Source organism: Pongo abelii, chromosome 1 (genome assembly GCF_028885655.2).
Source record: "Pongo abelii isolate AG06213 chromosome 1, NHGRI_mPonAbe1-v2.0_pri, whole genome shotgun sequence".
In the NCBI taxonomy this organism is placed as follows: Eukaryota; Metazoa; Chordata; class Mammalia; order Primates; family Hominidae; genus Pongo; species Pongo abelii.
The window spans coordinates 230,662,208-230,674,332 of record NC_071985.2 but is presented as its reverse complement, the minus strand read 5'-3'; the positions used below and the strand labels follow the sequence as shown (position 1 = coordinate 230,674,332).

The following is a 12,125-nucleotide window of genomic DNA, read 5'->3' as shown; positions in this document are numbered from 1 at the left end:
GGAACACGGCAGGGGAATGGGGGCTTCGGTAGTGGTCCTTGGCCCCTCATGGGACCCAGGGAGGCCACCCCTTTGGCTAGAGCAGGACAGGGAGGTTCAAGCAGCAGCTCAGCCCAGCAGGCTCCTCAGGAATCCCAGCATGTACCCACTTTCTTCAGGACGGGGGCCTATCACCTGCACCCCAAGCAGCTCTCCCCAGCGCTCAGGCTAAGAGCCCCCAAATGCAAGGACACCCACACACCATCCCCTGCCTGGCCCCTTCGAGCCACCTCTGTTGCCCCCATGCCCTGTCCTGTATGCCAGCCAGTGCCCTATGACCTTGCCGGCCAGCCCTTCAGTCCCTCCTGACGGTGGGTTTCTCTACATCAGCAGGATGGGCTGTGAGCACTGCAGGGGACACCTGTGTTCTCTGCACCTTACAGAAGCCCTGTGGGTGAGGTTTGCCCCTCTGCTCCCTCCATCAGCCAAACACAGCCTGAACCCACAAAGGCCTACAGAGTGTGTTCACAGGGTGCAGGTCTGCACCCCAGCTCCATGCAGCTTGGTCTAGCCTCTCCACCCAGAAAAGAACATGCCAAACCCTCAGTGCGGCCCATGAGAGCTGTCAGGCTGGGCACTGCAGCTTCCAGGCGAGTGGGCAGAGCCTGGCTTCACTCAGCTGGCGGCTACCCGGTACGGGTCTGCCAGAGGCCAGGGCACAACCCATAGCCCCAGACACTCCCAGAGGGAGCTCCTGCAGCCGACTCCGTCCGCCACAGCCACCTCCAGCCCACACCCGAGAGACCCCCGCCACCAGCCTCCTGTTCGGGGGGGAAACTGAGGCTCCTTCAAAGATGCAGGACCCAAAGAAGCAGGGACAGCCTCTGGGACCCAGCACAAGGCACCCAGGCCACACCAATGCCCAGACACCACCTCACCGCCCCTCAGCCGGGGCTCCCAAAGGCCCTCAGCCTTGCCCTGGGCATGCGATCAAGGACCAAAGGCCAATACCAGTCCACCACTGACTCCAAGCAACTCAAGAACTGCCAGGGGCTCAGTATCCCCTTTTGTGAAATGGAACAGGCACGGCCCCACACCTGGATGCTGTGGTCAGCCCCAGTGCTGCCCTGAAGTCCAGGGGATCTGGATGAGACAGGATGGCCGAGGCAACGAGCAGGGGACTCCAAGGATCCTGGAGGCTGAAGGTCTCTGATGCACTCAGCTGGTGGGAAGAGCTGTCCAAGGAGACCACCCAGGAGACTGGGGGGCCACGGGGTCTCCGGCCTGGGGCAGGCATACGGAGCCAAGAGGCCTGGTCATCCTCTGAACAGTGTTGGAGTGACCTGCCACCGGGCTCAGCTGCTGCCTGGACAGCCGTCTGTGCTATGGGCAGGGAGACTTGAGGTGCCCACTCACCAGGCAGCACGGGGGCAGTTGGGGGAGCCCACAGAAGCCCCCCACCCCGCAATGCCTGGGAGGGTCCGCCTCTTAATGTCTCCTGCTGTAATTATGTCATTAAAAGACCACCCTGTCTGTGAAGCCAGCATGGGAGACGCCACACAACCCCACTGTGCACAGAGCCAAGCCCAGGGAGGATAGCATTATCCCAAGAGAAAGACAGAGGCCCTTTTGTGGGTGGCAGGGAAGGGGGAGAACAAACCTGGTAATTAAACAATTCACTGCACAGACAGGAATCCCCTTCCCAGAGTCAGCCCTTTGAAAGACAGGCTGGATTCTGCAGGCGGTCTCAGTCTCCCCAGCTGTCCTGTCGAGGAGGTGGCCCAGCCTGAGCATAGCAAGATGGTCGTGGAGGGGCCACACCTGTCCCAGCTTCCTGTCACGCAGGGACTGAGGCCAGAGAAGCCAAAGTCAGGCACCTGCCCTGCCTGCTCAACCCACTGCAGGCAGACGGGGCCGCCCGGCAGGCACTGGCTCCCACGGGGAAGCGGGACTCGGGGGATTTCCAGGGGCTCCGTGCAGTTAAAGGGGACGTGTGTGGAAAAGCTGAAGGCCACAGGGAAAGGATAGCCAGGCGGGCTGCTGGGCATGGGGTTTTCTGATTACCCAGAAACCAGGCAGAGCTCCTCAAAGCCTGGGACCTGAGGGCGGCCAGACAAGGTGAGAGTCAAGGAGGCGTCTTCCGGCTCAGGTGCCAGGTGCTCTGTCCACCCGCCGGGCACACCCGCTGCTCCAGCCCTGCTCAGCGGACAACCACTGCACCACCAACCTTGCCTCCAAGAAAGACCATGTGGGCCTGGGAATGTGAGGATAGGAGGCTGCCCCTGCCCTGTCCCTGTGCCGGGCCCTCACTGCCTGCAGGGCATGAAGCCCACAACTGGCCTGGCAGGAGATCATCCTGCCCCCTCCACCGCCCAGCCTGGTACCAGGCACGGAGCCTGCCCAGGAGGCTAGTCATCCTCCCCATTCACACGGCAGAGGCTCAGCCCTCCCTCCAGCCATCCCCCGGGGCCACCCAGTCTCTCCCCTCCACCAATCCCCAGGGACAGGGCCCCAGGGAGGCTGTGGCACACGGGGACACACACACCACAGCCCTATCTCCCCCTCTGAGCCGGCTCAGCACCGGCTTGTCTTCATGGCTGACACCTCCATGTTCCTCGGGGGCCTCCAGGGACCCCATTAACTGTGAGCACAGACAGCCATCAGCCTGGGGAGCAGGACACAGAGAGAGGGTCTGGGGGACCAGGGGCAGCCCTGGGCCATCCCACAAGGAGTGGACAGCCATGGCCAGTGGCTGGGTTTTCTGATAGTCCAGAAACCAGAGAGTGTTCCTCCAAGCCTGGAACCCAGAACAGCCAGGCAGGGCAGGAGTCAATGAGGCATCTCCCATCCCAGGTGTCAGGTGTCTGGTGCTTATAGGACACGACCCCACCATGGAGGCCAGAAGCCTTTTCTTGCTCTCAGAGGACTCCCACCCCTGAGCACAGAGAGCAGGAAAACACCGAGACCAAAGCCAGCCTGCCCCAAAGGCCAAAGAGCAAGGTTCCTGAGTAAGGGCATCCCCCCAGACACGCTGGATCCTCCCCAAGGGTGCTGGGTCCTCCCTGCTCCAAAGGCCAGAGAGCAAGGTTCCTGGGTGAGGGCATCCCCCCAGACATGCTAAGTCCTCCCCAAGGGTGCTGGGTCTTCCCTCCAAGTGTGCTGGGTCCTTCCTGCATATGCTGGGTCATTTCCTGGTATGCTGGTCCTGCTGGGTGTGCTGGGTCTTTCCTGGGTGTGCTAGGTCCTTCCTGCATATGCTGGGTCCTTCCTGGCGTGCTAGGTTCTCCCAGGTGTGCTGAGTCCTTTCCAGGTGTGCTGGGTCCTCCTGGGTGTGCTGGGTCCTTCCTTCTCGGATTGGCAGGCACACAGCAGGTACTGGCAACACCTGCCAGCCAGCCCTGGGCAGGCTCCATCTTGCCAAGAGAGGCCAAGGACCCTCTAGAAGCCTGGCTGACCCTTCCCTTGGTCCCTGCCTGGGTGTGCTGGGTTCTCCCTGGTGTACTGGGTCCTCCTGGGTATACTGGGTTCTCCCGGGTGTGCTGGGTCCTTCCCGGGTGTGCTGGGTCTTTCCTGGTGTGCTGGGTCCTTCCTGAATGTGTTAGGTTCTCCTAGGTATGTTGAGTTCTCTCAGGTGTGCTGGGTCCTCCTGGGTGTGCTGGGTCCTTCCTGGGTGTGCTGGGTCCTCCTGGGTGTGCTGGGTCCTCCTGGGTGTGCTGGGTCCTTCCTGAGTGTGTTAGGTTCTCTCAGGTATGCTGGGTTCTCTCAGGTGTGCTAGGTCCTTCCCAGGTGTGCTGGGTCTTTCCTGGGTGTGCTGGGTCCTTCCTGGTGTGCTGGGTCCTCCCGGGTGTGCTGGGTCCTTCCTGAGTGTGTTAGGTTCTCCCAGGTATGCTGGGTTCTCTCAGGTGTGCTGGGTCTTTCCTGGGTGTGCTGGGTCCTCCTGGGTGTGCTGGGTTCTCCTGAGTGTGCTGGGTCCTTCCTGGGTGTGCTAGGTCCTTACCAGGTGTGCTGGGTCTTTCCTGGGTGTGCTGGGTCCTTCCTGGTATGCTGGGTCCTCCCGGGTGTGCTGGGTTCTTCCTGAGTGTGTTAGGTTCTCCCAGGTATGCTGTGTTCTCTCAGGTGTGCTGGGTCCTCCTGGGTGTGCTGGGTCCTTCCTGGGTGTGCTGGGTCCTCCCAGGTGTGCTGGGTCCTCCCAGGTGTGCTGGGTCCTCCCGGGTGTGTTGAGTCCTTCCTGTGTAAGGTTCTCCCAGGTATGCTGGGTTCTCTCAGGTGTGCTGAGTCCTCTCAGGTGTGCTGGGTCCTTCCTGTGTGTGCTGGGTTCTCCTGAGTATGCTGGGTCCTTCCTGGGTGTGCTGGGTCCTCCTGGGTGTGCTGGGTCCTCCTGGGTGTGCTGGGTCCTCCCTGGGTGTGCTGGGTTCTCCTGGGTGTGCTGGGTCCTTCCTGGGTGTGCTGGGTCCTTCCTGGTGTGCTGGGTCCTTCCTGAGTATGTTAGGTTCTCCCAGGTGTGCTGGGTTCTCTCAGGTGTGCTGGGTCCTTCCTGTGTGTGCTGGGTTCTCCTAAGTATGCTGGGTCCTTCCTGTGCGTGCTGGGTCCTCCTGGGTGTGCTGGGTCCTCCCGGGTGTGCTGGGTCCTCCCAGGTGTGCTGAGTCCTTCCTGAGTGTGTTAGGTTCTCCCAGGTATGCTGGGTTCTCTCAGGTGTGCTGGGTCCTTCCTGTGTGTGCTGGGTTCTCCTGAGTATGCTGGGTCCTTCCTGGGTGTGCTGGGTCCTCCTAGGTGTGCTAGGTCCTTCCTGGGTGTGCTGGGTCCTTCCTGGGTGTGCTGGGTCCTTCCTGGGTGTGCTGGGTCCTTCCTGGTGTGCTGGGTCCTCCCAGGTGTGCTGGGTCCTTCCTGAGTGTGCTGGGTCCTTCCTGAGTGTGTTAGGTTCTCCCAGGTATGCTGGGTACTCTCAGGTGTGCTGGGTCCTCCCTGTGTGTGCTGGGTTCTCCTGGGTGTGCTGGGTCCTTCCTGGGTGTGCTGGGTCCTCCTGGGTGTGCTGGGTCCTCCCGGGTGTGCTGGGTCCTTCCTGTGTAAGGTTCTCCCAGGTATGCTGGGTTCTCTCAGGTGTGCTGGGTCCTTCCTGTGTGCGCTGGGTTCTCCTGAGTATGCTGGGTCCTTCCTGGGTGTGCTGGGTCCTCCTGGGTGTGCTGGGTCCTCCTGGGTGTGCTGGGTCCTTCCTGGGTGTGCTGGGTTCTCCTGGGTGTGCTGGGTCCTTCCTGGGTGTGCTGGGTCCTTCCTGGTGTGCTGGGCCCTTCCTGGTGTTCTGGGTCCTTCCTGAGTATGTTAGGTTCTCCCAGGTATGCTGGGTTCTCTCAGGTGTGCTGGGTCCTTCCTGTGTGTGCTGGGTTCTCCTGAGTATGCTGGGTCCTTCCTGTGCATGCTGGGTCCTCCTGGGTGTGCTGGGTCCTCCTGGGTGTGCTGGGTCCTCCCGGGTGTGCTGAGTCCTTCCTGAGTGTGTTAGGTTCTCCCAGGTATGCTGGGTTCTCTCAGGTGTGCTGGGTCCTTCCTGGGTGTGCTGGGTCCTCCTGGGTGTGCTAGGTCCTTCCTGGGTGTGCTAGGTCCTTCCTGGGTGTGCTGGATTCTCCTGGGTGTGCTGGGTCCTTCCTGGTGTTCTGGGTCCTCCCAGGTGTGCTGGGTCCTTCCTGAGTGTGTTAGGTTCTCCCAGGTATGCTGGGTTCTCTCAGGTGTGCTGGGTCCTCTCCTGGGTGTGCTGGGTCCTTCCTGGGTGTGCTGGGTTCTCCTGGGTGTACTAGGTCCTTCCTGGGTGTGGTGGGTTCTCCTGGGTGTACTGGGTCCTTCCTGGGTGTGCTGGGTTCTCCTGGGTGTGCTGGGTCCTCCCTGGGTGTGCTGGGTTTTCTTGGGTGTGCTGGGTCCTTCCTGGTGGGCTGGGTTCCCTCAGGTGTGCTGGGTCCTTCCTGGGTGTGCTGGGTCCTCCTGGGTGTGCTGGGTCCTTCCTGGGTGTGCTGGGTCCTTCCTGGGTGTGCTGGGTTCTCCTGGGTATGCTGAGTTCTCTTGGGTGTTCTGGGTCCTCCCTGGTAGGCGGGGTTCCCTCAGGTGTGCTGGGTCCTTCCTGGTATGCTCGGTCCTCCTGTGTGTGCTGGGTCCTCCCTGGTGAGCTGCGTTCCCTCAGGTGTGCTGGGTCCTCCCTGGTATGCTGGGTCCTCCTGTGTGTGCTGCGTCCTTCCTGTGTGTGCTGGGTTCCCCCAGGTTTGCTGTGTCCTCCCGGGTGTGCTGGGTCCCCGCCAGGTAACCCCTAGTCCTCCCGGGGCATGCTAGGATCATTTCTCACACCAGACACAAAAAGCTTCCCCCAGGGTGGCCTCCTGGCTGAGCCAGCTCCAGGCCCAGATGGAAACCTTCTGCTTGGCTGCGCCTAAAGGTAAGCACGGGAAACAGTGCGGGGAGCCTGGAACTATAGCCCAGGACCAGGGTCAGGTTAACCCGAGGCCACGTCCACAGGACAAAGCTGAGATGCCTCCCCAGGAATCAGCCCAGGCTGGGGCTGCAGCAGGCTGCAGGCCTCTGGACAGGGTCCCATGGCAGGGAGCAGGACCGGAGACAGCCCCAGCTCCAGCTCCAGCTCCAGCCAGGAGTGCACAACATGGAGACAGGCCGTGAAAAGAACATCCCTGCTCCAGAGCCCGCCCTTCCAGGAGTCCCGTCCTCCCCTCCCACCACTCCCTGGGGCACAGAGTCCGAGGCCGGCAGCGGCAGCTCCCAGGCCTGGCCATGGCTGGTCTCCAAGAGCAGCCCTGGGTGGCGTCTGGAGCTCGGGCGAGGGGTCAGACTCCCACCCTCAGACACAGTGGGCAGCATTGAAGGGCAGCGGGGAGGGCCGCTTCCTCTCCATTAATCAATGATCCCAGTTTAGAAACAGTCGCCCTGAGCCAATGCCAAGGGCTAAACGGGCTCAGGACCCCACCCAGTCCTGGCCACCCAACCTTCTCCAGGGCTCTGCTTCCTGGCATAGCCTCAGGGCCCCAGCAGCTGCCGGAGCCACCTCCAGCCCACACCCGAGAGACCCCCACTGAGGGCCTCCTGCTCGAGGCAGGGAAACCGAGGTTTCCTTCAAAGATGTAGGACTCAGAGTGGGCCTGGGTGCTGAGGCTCCAGGCAGGACCACTGATGTCTCTCCCCGCTTGGCAGGCACACAGCAGGTACCCGGGAGCACCTGCCAGCCGGCCCCCTCTAGAAGGTCTTCTAGAGGATCCTCTAGAAGCTTGGCTGACCCTTCCTTCATTCCCTACCCTGTATCTCAGGGCCAAAATGACTTTCTCCTCCGCTCTGCTCCTCTGCTCCTGTCTGGAAACTTGTCCGGAACAAATTGCACCTCCCAAACCTTCCCCAGCCCACAGGCCCACCTCCTCCAGGAAGCCCTTGGGGCAGCCAAGCCCCTGGTGGGCATCGCTGGAGCACTGACCACTCACCTGGACCCAGGAGTGAGGGTGGCAACACTCTAGTGTGGTGGTGCCGGAGACCCGTCTGATCTGCCCCTTTGACTGGTGGCGGCGGGGGTGTGGCGGGGGGTGGGGAACTGGGGCCCAGAAGGGAATCAGAGCCAAAGGTTACTATTTATTAATTTATGTATTTATCTATCTATTGAGACAGGATCTCGCTCTGTCAGCTAGGCTGGAGTCCAGTGGCGCAATCTTGGCTCACTGCAACCTCCACCTGCCAGGTTCAATCAATCCTCCTGCCTCAGCCTCCTGGGTAGCTGGGATTAGAGGCGCCCACCCACCACCACACCTGGCTAATTTTTGTATTTTTGGTAGAGACGGGGTTTCACCATGTTGCTCAGGCTGGTCTCAAACTCCTGAGCTCAAGTGATACACCTGCCTCGGCCTCCCAAAGTACTGGGATTACAGGTGTGAGCCACCACACCTGGCCTGAGCCAAAGGTTCTTGAACCAAGAAAGTACCTAGAGGTGACCCAGGCCTCATTTCTCAGAGCCTGCCCTTGTCCCATGAGGTCAGCTGAGACCAGATCAAGAGATCTGTAGAGATTTTTGTCACCTCGTGTAGTACAAAAGACAAATCTATTAGGAGGTCATTTGTTCTCAGTAACTTTTTCTTGCTGGTCTTTTCGTTACCGATTCCGAGCCAAGCCCAGGTCACCAGTGGGTGTTGGGGAAGGGTTGGGGGCATCCACCCATACTTGCCAGAGCAGCACACACAGGTGGGACCCAGGTGCAAAGGCAGGAAGAGGCCAGGTTTTTGGCTGTGAAAACTGTTCCTGGTTGGTCTGATGAAACTGATACTCTGATGGGACCCCAAAGTCCTCCCAGGGACAGGGAAGGGGATCTTTAGAGTCCCCCTCGCTCCTTTGCGGACCCACAGGGCAAGGAAACTGGCAGTCCTGGGGGGGTCTCCCGAACCCTGGACCATTCCGGGAGACTCCACATGGCAGCTGGGTGCTCTTGTATAATTACCCCAAGAGCCAGGGTATTAGTCCATCTTCCAACTGCTGACATACCCGAGATAGGGTGATTTACAAAAGAGAGAGGTTTAATGGACTTACAGTTCCACGTGGCTGGGGAGGCCTCACAATCATGGCAGAAGGCAACGAGCAGCAAGTCACATCTTACGTCTTACATGGATGGCAGCAGGCAAAGAGAGGGAGCTTGTGCGGGGAAACTCCCCCTTATAAAACCATCAGATCTCATGAGACTTATTCACTATCACGAGAACAGCACAGGAAAGACCTGCCCCCATGATTCAACCACCTCCCACTGGATTCCTCCCATGACACGTGGGAATTATGGGAGATACAAGATAAGATTTCGGTGGGGACACAGCCAAACCATATCAGCTGGGGACAAAGTCTGCAACTGAGTCATCACAATGGTTGTCCCTGCCACGACCCCCACTTCCCGATCCTTCTGCCAGGCCCACTCTGGGCCTCACCTATGTGGACTCACGCAACCTGCACAAAACATCGTCAAATCTCCTCCCTGCTGAACAGAAGGGGGACTGGGGTCCGAGAGGTGGAGTAGGTTACCCCGGTCACACAGGCACAGGCCTGGGGAACACCAAAGCCAGCCCTGGACAAAATGAGCGGCTGGCCCTGACTCCGACTGCACGGAGGCCTGCACTGGGCGGGGGAAGGCTTCACTGCAGGCCCTGCCCAGGGCCGGGCCCTCCACCTTCCGGGCAGACAGGCCCGCTTTGTGCTCCCACGGCTCCCGCTGCATCTGCGGAAGGGCTCCCAGGGCCTCAGGGAAACACTGCTGCAAAGCCCCCGCCCGCTGCAGACCCGAGACTTGCCATCTGGGCCAAGGAGGGAGAGCTGGGGATGTGGGGAGCGGGGAGGGCTCCTTCCCCCCACTGCCCTCCATAGCTCTCCAGAGAGTTCCTGTCTCCCTCCCCGACTCCTTTGTTCAAATGAAATAATTTGGGGGAACCAGAAAATATGGCTTTTATTTTCAAAACTGGAATCAATTATAATTGGGGGGTTAGTTAAATATTCCCAACTGTGTTTAAGCTCAGGTCTGCAGTCCCCAGACCCAGAGTGCAGGAGGGACAGGAAGGTGATGGTGAGAGGTCTAGGTGGGAGCACTATGGGCAGGGGCTACACCTGCAGGCAGCACCCCCTCACGCCTGGTCCTGCATACCTGGCCCTGCAAACCCGGTCTGCACACTCAGTCCTGCACACTCAGTCCTGTACACTCAGCCCTGCACACTCAGCCCTGCACACTCCACCCCTGCACACCTGGCCCTGCACAGTTCAGCCCTGCAGGCCTGGCCCTGCACACCCAGCTCTACACACTCCATCCTGAATGGCCAGCCCTGCATAATTTGGCCCCGCACCCTCGGCTCTACACACCCAGCCTCCACACCCTCCCCTTCTTCCGAAAGAGTGACCAGGGAGGAGGCCGGGCAGCCACCCTCCAGCTTGTCAACTGCCCCCTGTGAAGGCCACGTCTGCCCCAGCTGGCCACTCTCCCAGGAGGCCCACTACCCAAGGGCCACAAGCCAGCCACAGGTGAGGATGCTCCTGCCCTGCAGGGGACCCTGCTCCCCTCTCCTCCAAAGCAAATCTCAGCAGCTCCCCTGGGACCAAGGCTTGTCCCCGCACCAGGTGGCAGCATGGCCAGAAGGGAGTACATAGCACTCCTCAGACAGACCTGGCTTCAGCCCCAACTAGGCCGCTTGTGAGCTGAGCAGCAGCAGCTGCCGGGTCTCCTCAACCTTGCTTTCTTCTTTCATGAAGCAAATGAAGTGTGGAGTTGATGAGGTGACGCAGGCAGAGAGTGGCTCAGAGCCAGGAGGGAGCTCCCAGCCTCCAGCCTCCCTGCTCTGTGGTGCATTCCCACGGTGACCGGGGCATGGGGCTGCTGCTGTGGAGGCTGAGCCCCGGGCCCAGGCACCGTGAGAGTCTGTGACACAGAAGTCAGAGGCAAGAGGCTGGCAGGGCACAGGGCACCTGAGTGCACCCCACCCCCAAACACCCAAGCATGGGCATCTGAGCCCACTCCGCAGTGCTGGCCTGGGCAAGACAGGCCCCTTCCACTGGGCATGGAGCCCCCCAACAATGCCAAACTCCCAAAGATGCAGAGCCCCCGCCCCATGCTGGACACTGAGCCCCCACGAGACGCCGAGTTCCCCCACGGGGTGTGCAGCCCACAGTGAGCCTCCTGCAAGCCCTGTGCCTGCTGGTGCCCCGGGGGCTGCGTGTCAGGGTCTCATGGAGCAGGGGGTTCGGAGCTGGCTCCTGACAAAGATGAGGTGGGAGGAGGGGACTGACGGTGGGCAGGAGGCCAGCCCTGAGGGGGCAGGTCAGGTGTCCTCCATCCCCTCCCACAGGACACGGCCAGGAAAGGCCACCCCGCAGGGCCACCTCCTCCTCGCCCTCCCCTAGGAACAGAGACCACAGGAGGCTCTGCTTGGCTGACCAGTGAGCCACAGCCCCATCCCGGAAACCTCCCCAGCTGGCCCAGTCAGCCCTGGTATTTCCGCGTGAAACCGAGTCAAGCGGCGCACATTGCCAAAACATTAGACAAATGAGATGGAAAGGCCCTCGGGACGTTTCTCAACTCCCACCTGTGGCCATAATGACAGCTCCCAAGAGGCCAAACGTGACAGTTGGAGCCCACTCCATCCTGCGTGGACCCCATCTGCCCTCAGAGCAGGGATGGGTCACCTCTGACCAGCCCGCAGAGGGACCACAGGGAGGCCTGGCCAAGGCCTGCAGCCTGGATGTCACAGGGCAATGACAGGGCAGGGGCCCCGGGGAGGCCCTTTTTCCACACGAGACAGCCAGGTCTCCATCCACGGTCGGGGCGGCAGCCCTCCCAGCCACCCAGCATCCAGGAAGCAGCAGGCACTCGTGGTGACTCGGCAGGGGCCGTCCCAGCTAACAGAGGACATTCAATAAACTCTCCAGCACAAACCGTCCACCTTTCCAACAACGGCCAATGTCCCAGGCTGCTGGCATCCAGCTCAGAACTCTGGGGAGACCCAGCACCTCCCCAGAACCCCTCCTCAGCCCAGCCCCCAGCAGAACATAGTGTGGGCAGGCGTATCCTTCACAAATGTGGGGACCTCCTGATTCCTCCGATTTCCTCGAATCTCCTCCTGCTGCCTGCCTGGGCGCCGGAGTGCATCTCTCACTCCGCACTGGCATCTGCCTGGCATGGAGCCCCAGTGGCCACCACACAAGCAGTCCCAAAGCTCCAGGGCCACTGGGAGTGTTTCATGCCATTGGGACGGCCGTGGCTCAGGCTGCCTGAGGCCAGGATGAAGAAACCCGGGACACAGCAGGAAGCCACACAGGAAGGGAAGACTCCCGCTTCCCATGGCCCAAAGGAATCAGGACGAGGCTTTGCTGCTTTTCCCCGCATTGGCGTGCACTTTTCTTTACAGAAATCCCGTCACCCTGATAGCTTGCTTTCAGCCCGTCCCCACTCCCTGCAAGCACCTCCTTCGCCGCCAGCTCCTGCTTCAACCTGGTCTTCAGGGCCTGTGCGGGAGTCCCATTTACAGCTGTGCTGCGGTTACTCAACCAGTCGCCTCGGCTAGGACCCCAGGGTGTCCCCCCCCATCTTTTAACACTGAGGACAACGACACTTCGGCAAGGTGACAAGACAGCTGGAGACCCTGGGACCTGGCCACCCC

General features: G+C 60.9%; 1 protein-coding gene across 30 annotated transcripts in view; it reads right to left on the bottom strand.

Moving 5' to 3' along the window:
* Positions 1-12,125, bottom strand: part of LOC100434611 (multiple epidermal growth factor-like domains protein 6) — a 123,931-nt gene that overhangs the window by 81,368 nt on the left and 30,438 nt on the right. The gene's annotated exons all lie outside the window — the stretch shown is intronic.